This window comes from Nymphaea colorata, chromosome 3 (genome assembly GCF_008831285.2).
Source record: "Nymphaea colorata isolate Beijing-Zhang1983 chromosome 3, ASM883128v2, whole genome shotgun sequence".
Classification (NCBI taxonomy): domain Eukaryota; kingdom Viridiplantae; phylum Streptophyta; class Magnoliopsida; order Nymphaeales; family Nymphaeaceae; genus Nymphaea; species Nymphaea colorata.
In genome coordinates, this window is record NC_045140.1 from 13,625,813 (window position 1) to 13,645,091 (window position 19,279).

The 19,279-nt window shown below is 36.9% G+C and overlaps 1 long non-coding RNA gene across 2 annotated transcripts; it reads left to right on the forward strand.

The window, feature by feature from the left end:
- The first annotated feature begins 15,085 nt into the window (after window positions 1-15,085).
- LOC126409924 (uncharacterized) lies at window positions 15,086-19,258 on the forward strand. 2 transcript variants are annotated; one of them, XR_007572829.1, is made up of 5 exons: window positions 15,086-15,369; window positions 15,527-15,594; window positions 16,394-16,662; window positions 16,751-16,882; window positions 18,783-19,258. It is a non-coding gene; the product is annotated as an uncharacterized LOC126409924 (long non-coding RNA). The 2 variants fall into 2 exon arrangements; XR_007572828.1 differs by having other exon boundaries at window positions 15,136-15,369; window positions 16,480-16,662.
- The last annotated feature ends 21 nt before the right edge of the window (window positions 19,259-19,279 follow it).

Below are 19,279 nucleotides of genomic sequence, written 5' to 3' on the forward strand. Positions count from 1 at the left end.
CTGATATAAAGGCCAATCATAATGCATTGCAACTAACACAAGAAGACATATGGTCCTCATCCTAACTACAGGAGAGAAAATCTCGAAGAAATCAACATCATACGTTTGTGTATACCCTTTGCTACACGACGAGCTTTGTAGCATTCCACTGAGCCATTGGATAAATACTTTATGGTGAAAACCCATTTGGTGCCAACGACAGCACAACCAAATGGAGGATCAACCAAGTCCCATGTCCCTCGTTGTAGTAGTAGTCTCCATGCCGCCACTTCGGGTCAAGTAATGCCTATTGGTGACTAGAAGGAACAAAGTGCATTGACAAGGCTGACACGAGCTGCTGGTCACCAACAAGATTATTGGTAGAAACAACATGAGATATATGATGAAGAATAGACTGTCGTTTGCTTTTGCGAAGAGCTATGGGAAGGTCATCAGCCCCATCAGAGCCATGAGTGCCATAATATAGGTTTTCATGAGAGCTTATCTCCGGAGGAGACATTGGTGGAGAGACAGTGGGAGCCTTATGTCGACGGATATAAGTCTGTGGAGGATCTGTAAAGCGACTATTGAAGGGAGAAACAAACTCAAGGAAAGGAACCGACTCTAGTGGAATGGAAGGAATGAGAAGAGGAATATAGGGAGACACCTGTTATGGAGGACAAGAGGAGATGTAGTAAGATTGAGACTCAAAGAAGGTAACATTCACACTTATACCATAATCTAAGTTTTCATGAGAGCTTACTTCCTGAGGAGACATTGGTGGAGAGACAGTGGGAGTCTTATGTCGACGGATATAAGTCTATGGAGGATCCATAAAGCGACTATTGGAGGGAGAAACAGACTCAAGGTGAGAAGGAACTAACTCCAGTGGAATGGGAGGAATGAGAAGAGGAACATAGGGAGACACCTGTTATGGAGGACAAGAAGAGATGTAGTAAGATTGAGACTCAAAGAATGTAACATTCACACTCATAAACTCCTTATGAGTTAAGAGCAAAACACTTGTAGCCTTTTTTATGGGAAGGATAGCCAATGAAAACACACTTATCCCTATGTGGGTTAAGAACATGAACAAAACAGGTACAACCAAACACCTTTGGAGGAAGGTGAAATAACGATCGATTGAGAAACATTCTTTGGATGAGAATTTCATTTTGAATAGCTGAGGATGATATACATATGTAAAGTATTAAATATCTGGGTGTGCATATACCTATAGGAATATACTAGGTATACAATATAAAGTATGGTACATAACATGGCCCCAGTGTATGTACCATACTTTATATAGCTACCTCATATAATGGCCATAATCCTACAATATATGAACACTCATATCATATTACCCTTCTAGTACTGCTATCATCATAACCTATATTATAGTTAGTAATATTGTCATTTGACTATATCGTACTGACAGTCTGGTGGTGGAAGTTGTTATATAGTTTGTGTATAAACCCTAACAATGGGCTATGTACCTATAAGATCTATATTATATTGTATCATCTGCAGGGTACCTATGGGGCCATAATTAGCCTATATCACATAATTATAACATAGAATCATTGTGTACACTTTTCCATTGTACCCTGCACATGATGTAGTATACCATTGTTATAGTGTATAGTATATTGTACCACAAATATATAGTATATATCTGTTGCGACATAATCATTGTTTGGATAAGATCCACTAGGTAGAGTTGACTCTGTTGAAATGTGGGTTCGATTGCTAGATGTCCAATAAAAATTGGTTCAAAACTTGTGGTTTACATTTGAAGGTTGTGTTTGCAGTTGAATTTTATAGATTCAAACTGCATCAAACAATGAGATTGTTCTGAATCCAATTCAAGCATGAAATTTTGATTTGACGAACAGGCATGGACTATCTTTGCGTCTTTATCTTATAATTTTCTTGATCCAAATGAAGAATGGCATGTCCTACTACAGGAAATACCACAAACAATGGCGATGAGTTTGCATGACTGGATTAATGTTTTTTTTTATCTTGCATGGTTGAAAATTAAAGTTTGACATTTGATGAATTATGACATATATATGGTCTATATGTGATGTTTCTATATTGTTCTAACCTCGGTCTATTGACATGGAAGAGGAACTCCCTTCCCGGTTCACAATTTCCGATTCCATAGTCGAATCGGATCAATCGGAAACGTTTCGTGAGGAAATTCTGGTTATACCCCTGATCGTAATAGCGACAGCCGATTCTATCGGTCGAAATTTTTTCCCTTCGTGTTCCAAACTCAAAGGGGTCGCTCTCTATTCTCCCCATGCTGCTGCTCGGTGGAGCCACCGTTCTGTTCTCTGTCTTCCTCCTATTGGAATTACAGCAGTAGAATTGTGTCTGGTGGACTCTGAGTTTGCTCGACTCTGAGTTTGCACACCAGTGATGTCTCCCGCCTAAGAGGCTGCAACTTTGATAGAGAAGAAGAGAAAGAAGAAATAAACAGAAGCAGAGGTGATATTCACGGGTTTGGTTGTAGGAGGCACCGGCTTGGGTAATCTCTCAAGATTAACCCTAAGTATAAGATAAGCTGGACTTTTATAGACCGCCTCCTAGGGTTTCCCAATGCCCAGCAGTGGTTACGGGTAAAGAGATTTGGACAGTTTTCTTATTTAGTCTTGTAACTGCAAGTGGACCCTCTTACAGTTACAAGATGTAAAGATAGGGCTTAGATTCACTATCTAACATCTCCCACTTGGCCATTAGACCGTCATATTGCTTCCACTGTTTGTGGGTTTCCTTAATCTTTAATTACGTAGTTTTCCATAATTGGTTTGTCTATCGTAACTTGAATTTTGTTCAAGGTTTGTAGCAAGGTTTTCCATTCAACGGTTTTCCATCGCAACCTTTCAAATATATCTTACCCGCATACAGGCTACATGCTTAGCAAATAAATCATTAGGAATTCCTTTTGTTAAAAATGATAGCAATCATATGAATACATCTTTTGTTTTATTGATATGTTTGAAACACTTAAGTGCCTTAAAATAAGGCCAACTTGGACTCTCTTTTTTTTAATGTATAATGACAAGCCAAATTAAAAATCTTGTATCAAGTCCATACACAAACTAATATACATTGAGAGCAAATGATCTATTTTTTTCTTTATTGTTTTCCACAATTTATTAACTCCTTCAACAACAGGAATCCAAAACATTCAATCATGCAATCCATGATCATATAACAATAATACTCAAACATGCTCCCACTTTTCAAATGTTCGTAGTCATCTATCTCTCTATCTCTATGGCAACATACACAATCATTATTATGACTTTATGTATAAAAAATAAATACAATTATCTCAACGACTATTTTAGATTGTACAAGGATTTTCATCTTGTAATGTTTTTATCAATATAACCTTGTATCAAATATTTAACTCATCATGAAAGCGAATTTTCAGGATAACAAGCGAATCTATTGCTTACATGGCAGATTTACCATTTATTTCATCAAAGCCAATAAGTAGCTCCACCAACACATGCATTCAACAACAATTTAAATATGATCAAGGAGCCTTCGACCTTTGTGACTTACAAACGTTTTAAAAATTAAAGGAATCAAACTTAGTTGGCTATTTGCCTAACTGATCCAAAAATCGTTCTACAAGACGATCAATTAACTCACTAATAAGCTTCAGTTGATTCATTGTCAAACTCATTCCCAGTCGGTTCATTACCAGCCTGATCCTTAGATGAATTATGTTCAGTTGGTTCATTACCAAACTGTTCTCTAGTCAGTTCATTGCCAAACTGATCTTCTGAATAAATTAGATCATCCAGTAGATCGATATGATCTCCCACTGGATTATTGTCTTTGGTATTACTATTTGAACACCTCAATCTTATGCATAAAACATCATATACCTTACCTTTGTTTGGGTATCCAATATATATGTATTTGCAACCATATTCTTTAACTTTTAGATATGTATTTGACATGCATTCTTATCTCCAAAGATCTCAATATGAATCTAATTAGTGTGGATTTCATTATATTCGTGAGTGTTATCTTACACCTCATGCAAATATCAAACAAATTCATTCTTAAACAAGAACTTACTTAGTAGCATACTAGCATAGTTGGATCCATAAATGAACAAATAGTATAATATGTTTGGATCTAATATAAATATGATATGGATGTTTAACCATATATCCATAATTATATTCAAATCTGAATTATGGTTTTATGCATGGTGGAACTTAAGCAATAAATAGATCCAATCCCAAATGCTACATGAATACAAAAATTCAGATTATACAAGCATGGATCCAAAATAGTAACATCCATACTACAACTAATATGAATTTAAAACACATGATCATCATTGAAATATTACACAATATGATTCAACAACCATATTTGGATTAAAGCTAACCCATCTCTTTTTTGATAGAATCAAGTTCTCATCTACTAGCACTTTATAAAGCTTCAAATAAACACATTGTTTCTAGTATGAATTTTAGTTCAAGAGTGTTATATTACATCACTTGAGCATGTATTAAAAACAAATTCATTTTCTTAAGAAAGAAAAGCATATAAAACTTTATTCAATAGCTATCTAAAATGATTTTTAGATCTAAAATTGTAACAAATATTACAATATGATCATATCCAAAAGCAAACATGATGACACATATTGAAACCAATGTAAACAAGACATGGATTTTTTTTTTTCACAAATCCAAACAAGTCAATTTAAGTCTGAATTCATATCTGCTAGTCATCTCTGATAAGAGCAAATAAAATTTTATGTACTAGAACTTATAGTACAATAATTCTTCAAATAAAAATATTTTCATTAGTATGGCTTTCATCTTGTGTATGAGTGTCACCTTACAACTATAGGCAAAAAGGCAAACATGATGATATATTGAATTCAATGTAAGTACAAATATTTAGAGCCAATGATCCAAACAAGTTAATCAGGATCCAAATCTATCATCAACCAAGCGCAATGCTATATGAATCTCACCATGTTTAAGAATGTTGATTTACACCTCTTAGCATACCAACATATAATAATACAATAATTCCTTTTAACTAGGATAAACATACAAAAATGTAGTCTTTGTCTAGAGAATATTCTTTCATAAAAAGCAAAAGCAATTCATCTTTTAGCACTTTAGTGCTACTCACATTGAATATGTGCACCTCCTTATATATATATATATAACCATGTCATAAAATCATTGGATCTTAAAATCAATACTTATCATAATATGTTAGATCCAATATAAACAAGATATAGATTTTAAACAAAAGGTGTAAACTAGTCAAATCAGATCATGCACCAAAAGAATGCAACATTTATTGTGAAATTCAAATTCATGCAACATTTATTGTGAAACTAAATGGATATACTAAACAAAATTTTTATCATATCTAATATCAACATGGACCCAAAATGGCAACGAATATCCATAAAGCAAGCATAATAATATATCTTTGAACCAACATAAGTAGGATATGGATTCTAACCAATATCCAAACAAATTCAGATTTGAATATGTCATGAACCAAACTGAATGCAAATATGGATCTCTAGTAACGATTAGATCCAAAGCAAAAAATCCAAATGTTTAGCTAGATTCAAATCATATCAATGTGGATCCAAACATAATGATATCGACAATAGAATCACTATGTATTTAAACAAAGAAAGAGGATCAAATTTCAAATACAATGCAAACATGTTTCAACATAATATCCATATCCAAATAAGATTGTAGTTAGTGTCAGAAACATAAGATTTATACCGTCATTGGGTTATGCATGCACTGAATAACAAAATTGCATAAGTATACTTACATGTTGCTAACCATTTAGTTTTTTTGGTATTAGCCACTTCTGAGGCTCCCACTCTACAAATCATTTCTAAGTTTCGATTTTAAAGACAAGATGAGAACAACAAAGAGGAATTTAAATTGTCGTTAGATATTTGCAGCACTAGCAATATCATGCCAAGACATCTCCAATAAACGTGTAAGATGTCCTTCTACCACATAGAGGTCGACCGGAGCCACTTTTGACGAGTAGCTGGAATGCTTTCCGAAAGATTTGGGGCTTTGGGTCGATGCAAGGAGCTTCTCTATGAACGTTTCGACCAACCTTCTTCCTCTTCTCGGCCTCCTCTTCAACCAATGTGTATTTGGTACTAATGCTAGAGAGACGGCCGGCGAGTGCTCCTTTTCTGCCACTGTGTGGAGGATGACTGGAGACCTCTACTACCATCTTTAGGAAAGAGAACCAGAGAGTGCCTCTCTACTGTAGCATATTTGCATTTTTGGATGTCGCCAGAAAAGAAAAACTGGCGTTTTCAATGCCTCAAAAAAAGGCAACCCTCAGAGGTAAAAAAAAATTCTCTCAAACTTGTGTGTGCTTACTTTCTAACCAAACCCTCAAAGAACGTTTTCATTTCTTGTCATTTTCATTGTTTTCCTTTCGAAATCTACTACCAGAATCCTCAACATGGGTATTTCTTCCCCTTGTTGAGGTTCTTTTTAGGTTCTAAAATTTTTGTGCCTTTGTCGGGTTTCTTACACAACAATCAGAACCTTCGATTAGCAGGTGAAAGTTCGACAGTCAACCAAGGATACGATTTTTCGGCTTACATAATAGAGCGTAAAATTTAAAAGATCTTGACTTACAGAGAACGTCAAATATATCTGAACTAGCATGCTTCTTGTATTCTATATTGTTTCATCTAGCATGTTTTTTCACATTCATGAACATGATCTATGCGCAGACTGCAGGCACCACAAAAGTCAGGCTGGACTTACTTGAGTTCGATAAACCAAGGCCACTATCCAACACCTCCTCCCTTTCTTCCTCAAATCCTCCCCCTTGTGCTACTCGGTGCCACTGCGCAGCTGCATCGACGGAAACGGCGATAGCGAAGGGAGCTCGGTACTAGCTGAGGCTTCCCGCGTATCATCGTCTTTTGATCCGATCTCGGCATCGGTCGAAGACGTCGCCTGGTTGAGGGATCAATTGAGCAGGAACCAATGATACCTGGGTGCGTCCAACTTGAACCCGCACCCGTGTCGACGTGTTTCAGGTGCGGGTGCGCTTTAGGTGCGCACCCAAAAAGGTCAACGTGAGTCGGGTGCGGTCAGCCGCACCTGACTGAATTCGTCCATTTCCGGACGCGCACCCGACTCGCGTTTGATGCGAGTCGGGTGCGGTCAAGCCGCACCTGCCCATTTCCGTCAAAATTTTGGGCGTTTTTTTAATTTTTACATGATTTAGGTTAGGGCAAGCTCGGCTTCTCTCCCTCTCCCTCTCGCCCTCTCTCTGCTCTCTGTGCTGCCCTCTCTCCCTCTCGCCCTCTCTGTGCTGCCCTCTCTCTCTCTCTCTGCTCTCTGTGCTGCTCCCTCTCTCTGCGACGCCGCCGGCAGCTCCTTCTCTCTGCGCTGCTCCCTCTCTCTGCGACGCCGCCGGCCGCTCCTTCTCTCTGCGCTGCTCCCTCTCTCTGCGCTGCGTGCGGTAAACTCTCTCTCTCGCTTCCAAGTGTTCTTGGTGACATTTTTCTGCTCTTTCTGAACTCCCCATTTGCTCTCCCAAGTTCTGATCTCTGGAAAAATTAAACACACACACGCACACACACACACACATTCTCTCTCTGTCTCTCCTTCTTCTTGAAGAGCAAGGTGGGGATTGGAGTAGAAGGAGCGGTGATTGTGTTTAGTGAGCGCGTCTTTGTATGCGTTGAGTTCAGAGTAGTGATGGGTCTTTCTCTCTCTTGCAGAGCTCTGAATTGGAGGTTTGGTGAGCGGATCTGTTGCGCTTGTGGCAGAAGGTGACCGTCGAACTTCTTGTTTGCAGATTTCTCACCCTTTGAAGTTTGAACTAATTGACCGCCATCTCTCTTTCACATACGTTTTTTTTTTGGAAAACACTAGAACTTTGACTTGCAGCTTCTTGGTTGGTTAGTTGTTGGAGTGATGGAGTGAAACCTTTTCTGTCGAGCTAGAATTCAACGCTTTACTGCCCTCTTTGTGGGTTACATTTTGCTAATGAAATGGCGGTCAAAGTTTCAAGTGCCACTGGTTTCGGTTTATAGAATCTCTTTGCAGTTTGCAGCCCGACGTGGATGTGAAGTACTTTACTCATTTACTGTACATATAATTACTTTCTGCTCTCGATAAAATGTATCAAAGTGTCAGAGTACAATGTTATGGCTGATTCGCTAGTTATGGCTATTCATCTAACCACAAAATTTGCTCACTATTCGATGTTATTAAAGTATATTTTGCAGTTACTACTTACTAGCTGTGTGATTGCTCAGTTTAGGAACAAAATTAAAGTATATTTTGCAGTACTAGGCTACTAGCTGTGTGATGCGCAGTATACAAAATTCTGCTTTGGCCCCTGTGTCTTGTGTACTTAGTTTTCTGATTTAAAAAGTAGTTGGCACCCACTGCATCCTATCATACTGTGATGTAGTGCCTATTGATACATGTAGGAGCAGCCATCTAAGAGTCATATTGCCAATTGCCATAGAAGAGAACACTTCTTTTCCCAACCTTAGTCTTATATTACAGCATTCTATGTGTTGGTTTTATTTAGATGATTTTTGTAGATGCTTTTATTTAACTACCAACAATGGCAATACTTGATGTTGTTATCACATTGGTGTTTGTGGTGATTAAATGTGAAGAATATGTTTTTGGGTGGATATTTTTTAGGAAGAATTGTATATTAATATTAGTTTGCATATGGTCTGATCATTAATGAAAAATGAGGGCACAAACACGAGACCACTATGTAGTCTTAGATTAGCATCTCATGTTTCATGTAAAATTTTTGGTTTCCCTACCAAACAAACTTTGTAAAATTGTTATGACTTGTCACTCCTTTTGTTTAATGCGTTCTCCCATTTCTTCGGCGAATACTTCATTTCATTTCCCCTTTCATGAATGAAGAAGCATCTTGTAGTACGCTATGTTTCTACTTTCTAATACTCCACACATTGATCTTGGACTTTGAAGGTAAAACCATAAAAGATGGCAAACAGAACAAAATGAAAAGAAGTTGTTTCAGATTCTCCTGCAATAGGCTCTTCATGTAGTGTGGAAGTGGATGAAAGTGATGTTTCAAAGTCTTGTACACAAACTGGTGAAGCATTTGCATCCGAAGAACAACCACTATGGAAAGAAATGAAAGCGGTCACTAAAGATGTGGGCAGTGGTGGAAATGTGCATTTCGTATGCAAACATTGTGAAGGTACATTTGTAGGATCTTACACAAGAATTAAGGCACATTTGTTGAAGTTGTCAGGTCATGGAATTCGACGATGTAAAAAAGTTTCTACAGAAAAAGCTCGAGAGTTCAAGAGGCTGCAAGATCGTGCTGATGAAATACACAACAAGAAGAAAACAAGTATTATTGTGACAAATCTTAAAAGTTCTGATAAGAAAAGAAAGACTATAGAGACATGTTTTGATTCTTGCGGAAGGGCAGAAATAGATAAAGTGATTGCTAAGTTTTTCTATTCTAGTTGCATTCCTTTCAATGTAGCTAGAAATCCATATTGGAAGAAGGCTTGTACTATGCTTGCAAATAGCAAGTTAGCAGGATATCAACCTCCTGGTTTAGAAAGGTTACGCACATCACTTCTTCTTAATGAAAAAAATGAGGTTGAGCAAAGTTTGGAAAGAAAAAAGTTTAAATGGAACACGACTGGGGTATCAATTGTTTCTGATGGGTGGACAGATATTCAAAGACGTCCACTAATTAATTTCATTGCCATTGCACGTGATGAACCAATATTTTTGAAGGCAGTTGATGCGTCTGGAGAATATAAAGATGCAGGATATTTGAAGCAATTATTTGTAGAAGCCATCAAGGAGGTTGGTTCTGATAAGGTGGTGCAGCTCATTACAGACAATGCTGTTGTATGCAAAAGTGCTGGACTTAGTTTGAGGTATGATTTTCCACATATTTTTTGGACTCCATGTGTTGCACATACTTTGAATTTAGCACTTACGGACATATGCAATCCTCCAAGTGAAGATGTAGATCCTAAGGGACATGAACTATTTTCATGGATTCAAGAGATTGAAAAAGATGTGAGAACTATTAGAAATTTCATCGTTAATCACCAACATGCATTGTCTCTTTTTAGTAGTTATTCTGATTTGAGATTGTTAAAGGTTGCAGAGACACGATTTGCTTCAATAATTGTCATGTTGAAAAGAATTCAAAGAGTGCGAGATGCACTTATTCAAATGGTGTTTAGTAGAGAGTGGAGCTTTTATCGGGTTGAAGATGAGGCTAAAGCTCAAAGTATTAAAAACCTTATTGTTGAAGATAAATGGTGGGATAAAATTGCATATTTTTTGGATTTTACAGAACCAATTTGGTGCATGTTGAGAGCTGTTGATAAAGATGAGCCTATGCTTCATCAAGTTTACGCAGTGTGGGAAAATATGATTGAAGAAATTCAATGTATAGTTTTTAAGAAAGAAAAAAAAGACATTGTACTTGATCATTCAGAGTTCTTTGATCGTATAAGTACAATATCAGTTGAAAGATGGGATAAAAGCAATACTTCCTTGCATTGCATGGCTCATTCTTTAAATCCCAAATATTACACGAAAAAATGGATTGAAGGAGCTCCTGGACGTGTTACTCCACATCTAGATGATGAGTTAAACACTCAAAGAATGTCATGTATGGACCGACTTTTTATAGATTCTTATACCAGAACACAAGCTATGTGTGAATATAACAAGTTTTCTTTAGGAGATTTTAATTCAGAAGGTGCAACACAAGCAAGAGAAGACATGAGTCCTTTTGATTGGTGGGCATCCTATGGATCAGAAATGTCCGTGCTTCATAAACTTGCTTTGAGGTTACTATCATAACCTGTTACATCATCGTGTTGTGAAAGAAATTGGAGCATATATGGTCATATACACAACATTAAAAGGAACAAGCTCACTAGCCAACGTGTAGAGGACTTGATTTATGTGCATTCCAATTTGCGTCTTCTTTCAAGAAAAGAAAATGAATACAGGTATTTCAATATTAGGTTGTTTTGTTTTGCTCAATTTGTTATGTTGTATTAGTTTTTTTATATTTTTGGGGTACATATTTTTAATTGTTTAATTTTCGTCTTTAATAAATGCAGATGTGGATCATCGCAATATTGGGATGTAAATCCAGATGAATTTGATTTCGATGGACAACGCAACTTATATGTTGCTAACATGGATTTTTCTGATCCTGTTATTCCTTTTGAGGCATTTGATGATAATGATATCGTTCCAAGCATTCAAGAAAATCAACATATTGGTGGAAGTGGAAGTGGAAGTGCAACGTAACTTTGTTTTATGAATTATGAATGTTGATGTAATATCTAATATGTATTGATGTATGGACTATGAAGGCGTTTGATGATGAAGAATATGTATTGATGACTCTGAACTGTGTTTTTTGTGAACTCAAAACGTACATTTGTTGTTGAATCATGAATGTTGAATTGATTATATATATTCCTTGTTGAATGTTGAATTGATGATATATATTTGTTGTTGAATGTTGAATTGATGATATTTCTTGTTGAATGTTGAATTGATGATATATATTTGTTCTTGAATTTTGAATTGATGATTGATAATGATTTCATGATTAGCAAATTGTAATTTTGATCTTGTTATTTAATAATTTTGTGGTTTATATTATTATATTTTAAAAATATAAAATACTCTAACCGCACCGCCGCACCTAAATTTTTTGAGATGTGCCGCACCCGCACCTGCACCCCGCACTCAGGTGACATAGGCAGGAACGTGCTTCGGGATCCGCCCACCGTGGCCAAGGGCTGACACCTGCTCCATAAAGGGATCATCCCATGTTCTAGGGCTTAGCAGCTCGAACATTTGCGAAAGTAAGCGAGAGTTACGCTCTTATAATTTTATATTGTTTCTTTTTCCTTTGTCTTATCGGTTGTTAACTATTGGTATCTAGAAGTCTGCATCATTCCTTGTCTCACGAGCAACTGAAATTCTCATTGATTCTTGAGCTTCTTAGGTCATACCATCTGAAAATATGCACTCCATAACATCCAGGATGTTTCGGGTCACGCCCCTCCGTTTTAGGAATGTCTTTTTTTTGTCAAATTGAGCTTACAGGTGTAACCTACGTGTTCAAATCATCATATAAGCAAAAACTTCTTAATGTGTTGAACAAAGTTTATATGCAACCGTCTGAACTTTCTTTGAGCTTTTAAAATCTGATTTCTCTATCATGACATTATGTACTACAAAACCACACCTGAGAAAGAAAACATGATAGAGAAAGAAAGGAGAAGACAATGGTTCGACCTTTGGTCTACGTTCACGATGAAAGGTATTTCTTTCTCGTTCACCGAGCAGAAAGGAGTTTTCTGCCTGTCTCCGAAGGAGCAAAGGCAGTCGGTTCTGCTTCTACCCGAGTCTCCTCCGTCTTGGTTTTTGTTTTTTTAACCGTAGGAGCAGCGAGATGCCCGCTCTCCGAGGAAGCATAAAATAACACCGATCGAACTCAGATTGGATGAAGAAATTAAACATCAGGTTCTTCCTTATTTCTGCCATACATTTTCTTCCAAATCGCTTGGTTTCTCTGGAATTTGAGGCAGAGTTTTGGGGGTTTTATTGTGCAATCATTAGTTTGAGAAGTTTCCAAGGATTCAAAGCACTCAATCAAACTAAAACTTGCAAAAATCGTCGATTTCTCGCCAGGAAAAATCCATTTGAAACTCAGGAACAGCTAGTGGCATATGTATGTGATTTTTCAGAAATTTGGCTACGGATTTTCGGTATGTGTTTGTGAGATTTCTTTTATTATTTATTGCTGTAGGATTGTCGAGGGCTATTGATTTACGTATTCCAAGTCGATGAATGGTTAATCTATAGGATTAACCAATTTGTTCATATGAATAGCATGAAAACCACCAGCGCCGATCTCTCTTATCATTGATTTCTACCAACATTTTTTTCGGAGATTTATGTGTTTCTTATTAAATTGATTTAGAAACTCAGTTTATAACACAAGTTTGTTTTTTTTTGGTTGGATTGAATGGATGAGAGAAGCTGGTTGGTATGTAAAGTGTATAATGAATAAAAGACTTTGTTAAAATGAAAATGAGAATTATAAAAATATTAAACGAGTAAAATGTACATAGCTTTTAAAAGAATTTTAAAATGCCACTGCTTCCTTCTTCCCTTCCTTTGATTCATGTTTGTTACGTGCAGAGAGATGTCCATGCAACTCAATCTCGTTTTTTTGTTGCATAACACTGTCATATATCTTTTTTCTTAAATATTTTTTTTTCTTTTTGTCTAGCGTGAAGAAATCTATAATGGGTGTTGTTATGTTTAGGTAGGGATGCACAACCAGTTGAGCCAGCTTGAGTTCAACTGGAACTCGCTTGTCAAAACCCTATTAGAACCTGATTTGCTTAAAACTTGTTTAATTCGAGTTGAAATATATGCTCGAAATGTCAAACGAGTTGAGTTTGAGTTTTTAAGAACTGGACTCAGCTCGAGTACATTCTAAATGTTAAATCATAATGAAAAAATTGTTAAATGAGTAGCAACTAAACAAGTTAGTTTAGTTAAATGAGTTAGCAAGTTAAAATAAACGAGACATGCTTAATACGAATGGGTTAAATGGAGTAAAACAAGTCGAGTTCAAGCTTATAGTTGTATCATAGAGTCAAACTCAAGTTTATTCTATTAAGCTCGAGTTTTCTAAGTTGAGTCAAGGTCGAGCTGGCCGAACTTGAACTGGACTCGTTTCGTGTGCACAACCTTACTTTTAGTATTATGTTTCAAGTTTAGGCTTTTAAGTGTAGCCTTAATAATAGCTAGTATAATTTTTAAATGGGAGAGTCGTTTTTTAGCCGAAGAGGGAGTGGGACAATGTAATCCCTTGTCTCCCCATCTCTCTCTCTTTTTTTTTTTTTTTATCTCAATGTAGATTTCTAGCAGATTCTTTGAGAAACATGTTTTCAGGTCTATAATTAAGGGACCCAAACCTTTAAATTCGGTCGACAACCCAAAAGTGCTTACTTTTACTGATCTCAATGAAGTTTTTTGGCAGATTCTTTGAGGAACATGTTTTCGGGTCTATAATTAAGGGACCCAAAAGGGAACTCCAACTCTTGGAAGAAATTAGACTTAATTGTCCACCTCTTCCAAGTTATTTTCCCCTGGCAAACACGAGGCAACGAACTCAAAACCAGACAATGACCAGGCCGGAAAGGGAGGACTCTCCTTTCAGGCACGTGAAGGCTTGAGGCCGAGGACAAGATCACAGGCAGAACAGGTGGGTGGGGCAAAGACTCACGAACAAAGACAGCCTGTAGGGAGAAGGATGGTGCTTATGGATCCAATGAAGAAGAAGGGGCTGAGAAGAATACCAACAAGAAGATGAAAGGTAGACCACACCCAAGAGGGAGTTGCAGGACAATTAGAGTGGAGTGAGGTGGTAGAGGCAAAGGCGATGGTGGGGAGCATGGCAGAAGAATCAATTGGGTGTCATGAAACATCAGATCAGATGGAAGGAGATGAACAAAAGCTTATGGGAACTGGCGAAAATCAGTTCAAATTTGATCTAATTTGTGATATCAATATCTACTATAGGTAGCCTGGAATCTTCGTAGAACAAGTAACCCATGCAATCTGGCAGAGAAACTCAAATGTTACATTGATCAAAATGTAATATTAGCTAATAGCAAAAGCAACAATTCTCTAACCAAGTTCTTAAGTTTCAAGGGTCAAAGAGAGAAAGCTAGGCAACTCACTGCATATATATATATATATATATAGAAATATATATATATATAGAAAGAGACAGAGAGGGCATCAGAAAGGAACAGAGCGACAGGGCGTTCAATCGTGGTATGAGAGATTGACGAGAGATACACCAGACTTAGGATATTGATACTTCTGGCTGCCACATGATTCAGCCCATTACATAGGCGGTGGAACCCCATTAGTTAGGCCCCATTTGATGCATAGAGATTTGACTGTGCATAGGAACTCCATCACCCTTTGATGCATTGGAAAAAAACTATGCATGAAGTTAAAGTTTACCATTTTGTACGGTTTCAACCGATATCATAAAACTTGGAAAAATTTTCCATGAAAAAATCGTGAGAGCAGGGTAAAGTTACCCTAGAAAAAAGTCGGACCCCAGAGGTCCGGGGTCCGAATTTTTTCGACATATTAAGAAAATAATCGACGCATCGTTCCTCTTCGACCGCTCGCTTTCCCAACGGTGCTCTCCACCACTGCTGCCGCTCAATCTCCAGCCGGTGCTCTCCACCACCATCATCGTATCCCGAAGGTAAATGCCTCTCTTTCCCTCTCTCTCGCCTGTTAGTCGGCCATTGCAAAGGAAGGAGGCTGTTCCAGGAGGGGATGGGTCGGGGGAACTGTGATCCTAGGCAGCGATTATTTGGTGAGTTTTTTTTAACCTTCCTGAACCATTCATCCATCCACAGTTAATTGCAGTTTGGCGACTGAGGGTTTTAATCAAGGAGTCCCGATTCTCTCAAGCGCATCATCTAAGGTAATAGCATCTCTCTATTCTCTTGTCTTAATCGAGAGTCCCGATTTTCGTCATGTATCTATTGCATGTGTCTGGTTTGTTTCAACATGAATTTATGCTGCCTTTTGGAGATATGTTGCATTGATTAAGGATCGATTCACTGTCTATCAGATCTCCACAAAGAACGAATTCCTGTTTTCTTTTATATCTTAGTGAAGAAACCGACAATACCTCCTATGCTTCCTTCTCTATTGCCGTATTATCATATGATCTTTCATACTTTATCCTTCTCCTCTGTTTCATTATTAGTCTACACCTTATCTTTCAAGATACTTTAAGATGCTTGTAGTTGCAATAAGGAATTAAAGTTCATGAACCTCCCAGTGGGGCATTTTTAAGATGCTTGTAGTTGCAATAATAAGAACTCTCAATTTTATATAGAAGCTTTCTTCTTTGTTACAATGGTCCTTTGTTTGGTGAATTCCGACTTCATCCTCTATTTATAAGATCTTACACTCCCTTTTTATTTTACTGTGGTAAATACACTCTTCAGATATTCCAGCAATGAAAAGGGGTTGACAATAACTATACGATTTTTAAGAAAAGACAGCACTGTACTCTTGTTTTAAGGCTATTTTATATGTAAAAGGAAAGGATGGATTTGTTTTTGAAGAATTACTGTAAAAACTACATGTCAGCTGAACAAAGTTTTTTCTTTTTTGTATTCGAGCCATTGAATTGCCAATCCTCATCTTACAGCCCGAGATAAATACACCTCAATCTTTTAACTAACAGTTCCAACTTGATTGCTGAGGTTAAGTATGCTGACAAGGTCACCTAAGTCCCCATAAGATGAGAAAGGAGAAGAAGGAACCTAATGGGATGAATTTGCCTTAAAATTCACAGATCAGTGACGGTTTGCGACAGAAGTTAGTTAGTTAGAGATGGGTTCTCCAATTGCTTATTATGGAAGACCAATTTGAGAAAATCCAAAACTGAGAAATAGAGAGGATCAAGCAGAACAAGGTGAGAACTCTATTACATCTTAGTGAAGCTTGGCGCTATTGGAAGGCAAACATTCCTTGGAAGGTCAGTGAGATTTACTTGGTATTTTGTGGCTGATGAGAGTGCCTTTTTTTCTCGATTTCCTCACCATTCACGTACCCCTACTTTTCAGGTCCCTGGACTTCCAGTACCCGTTGAGAGATTCTTTGGTTTGTGAAGTCGAAGGCTGATTGGTGGACAAATGTTGCTCACTATAACTGTGAACTTATCAGAAGAGGTGCAAAACAGTTTGCAGCACACAACGGTAAAATAAACAATCTCTGCATAGACTATCCAGCTTTACAAAAATATTAACAAGATGTACATTAAGTAGCTTCTGGATTATATGGTTGTTATCGTGAAACAAATCAGATTTGGATAAAGAATTATTTCCACTAACTAAACAAGAGTGTGGATTAGGCGCAACCACCAAAAGCAGAACGGATTTTGAAACCCCCTTTCTTAGGCGGTGTTTGATTCCATAGAAAAGAGAAATCCGATGGTGAAGTTTCCTTGGAGGTACGGACCCTAATCAAACACCGGTGAAATTCTCTTAAAAAAAAATCACCAATTCAGCTCTTAAAATTCCATAATTTTAAAGAAAATAATGATTTACTGCCTTATCATGTTTAGCCCTTCGTACACAAAAAGATGTTCTCTTTGACCTTTTGTGTTGGGTTTCAAATGTCAAACACTTCCTTATTAGACCCTTCAACCATATGCTTCCAAAAGATGCTGGTATGGTACTTTATATATATATATATATATATATATATATATATATATATATATATATATATATAGAGAGAGAGAGAGAGAGAGAGAGAGGCATTGTTCATATATGCGCGCGATCAACTTGTCTTTTAATGTTTTCGTTCAGGCATGAATGAAAACATTAAAAGACAGATTGTTCTCTTCACCATTCAGTATGCTACAAAATGATTATCCTGTGGCTCGAAGTGTTGCATTTCTCTTTCAAGTCCTTTTGATTCCTATGGCACATGAATATTTTTCTGCACATGACAAGTAATCAAGCTGATTCTGTTCAACTTTTGATTCCTTTGAGCCTGCAGTACCCGTTAAATATCAAGTTAGATTCAGAAAAAGTATTTGTAGCGCGATTCTTAATCTAACCCACTATTAAATGTGTTCATGTGAATTATATGGATTTAAGGGTAGCTGAAAGCCATGCCATGAAGAGTATGTATTGCCAAGGATGCAAAAATGGAAGCAATTCATTTTTACTCATTATAAAAACACTATTAAAGTCTAAAAAATGTTTAACTTAATATGTTTTCCATTAACCTGTTCTTAAAACCATATCGGTAAGGGTAGATGACAAAAAAAAAGAACATTTTAAACTTCAAAATTAATTCGTTTTTTTTTTGTCTTCGACGTAGTAGTCTAATTTCTATCAATTTCTCTCTCTCTCTCAAAGATGGTGCTTATATGTGGAGGTGGAGTAGATGAATTCAGGAACCCATGAAACACCCATGAAACCGGATCCATGCCCCACAATAATAAAAAAGCTCAGTACGACGGCAAATTATTTCTTCTATATTTTTTTCCAAAAGTTTTTTTCATGGTAAATTTACCATGCAAAAATCTACCGAGCCATCAAATCGGGCCTTAGGTCCGACGTTTGAGAGACAGAGAGGAACAAAGGAATACGATCAAGTCTTCAATTGATGGACTCTATGCGTGATAACACTTTATGATAAAAAGTCGACCTCAGGGGTATGACATTTGTACTAATGCAACAATCATAAGGAGAGTGTCCGGTCCAAGGAATGGTATTATAGAAAAGATGTACCTCGAAAGAAGAAGAATATTGTTATATATATATATATATATATATATATATATATATATATATATAGAAGAGGTTATGGAAGAGTTTAAAAGTCTAAAATAGACATCACTTCATTAAAAAATTCAAAAGTAACTCCAACCCATCTTTTTTCCCTGTATATAATAAATAAGCCTTTTAAAAGGGTGAAGAAGAGGTTACTAAAAAGCTAAAAAGTTTAAAATAAACATTACTTAGTTAAAAAAATTGAAAATACCAAAAATCCCATCTTTTTTAGTATGATACTGCATACTTGTGCGTCCATAAGGATGTGCATGCAACTTGAATCTCATATAGGGCTTTGACCAACTTGCAGGTTGACGTGGCTAAGAAGAGGAACGAAGAAAAGAGGGCGGTGGAGAGGAGAAATCACACTTGGGCCACCATCATTGCCATGGAATTGCCTGTTGATCCTCAATCGATGTTGTGGATGAGATGTCACTCTAAAAATCTGGAATTGGATCTCGAATTGATGAACTAGACATTTGCTTATCCATCTATAGGAACAAGTTTTCTCAGAGACCTTAAACTTAATCTCATGCTTACGGGGGGCATTTGAGATCCTTTTGATGAAAAAGGCAGAAAATCAGAAGACAAGGAAAGTCAACGACTTTGGGATCAAATGAAAATTTCATCTTGGCAAAAATGATCTTGCCTATGATAATAAGTGATTTCTTTCTTATAAAAGGGAGTTGACTCTATCATTGTAATCATCTTCTTATCAATAAAACAAAAGTCTGAGTGCCCTCCGATCGTGGACGTAGGCTTATCTAAGCCGAACCACGTTAATTATCACTTCTTCCTTTCCTTGAC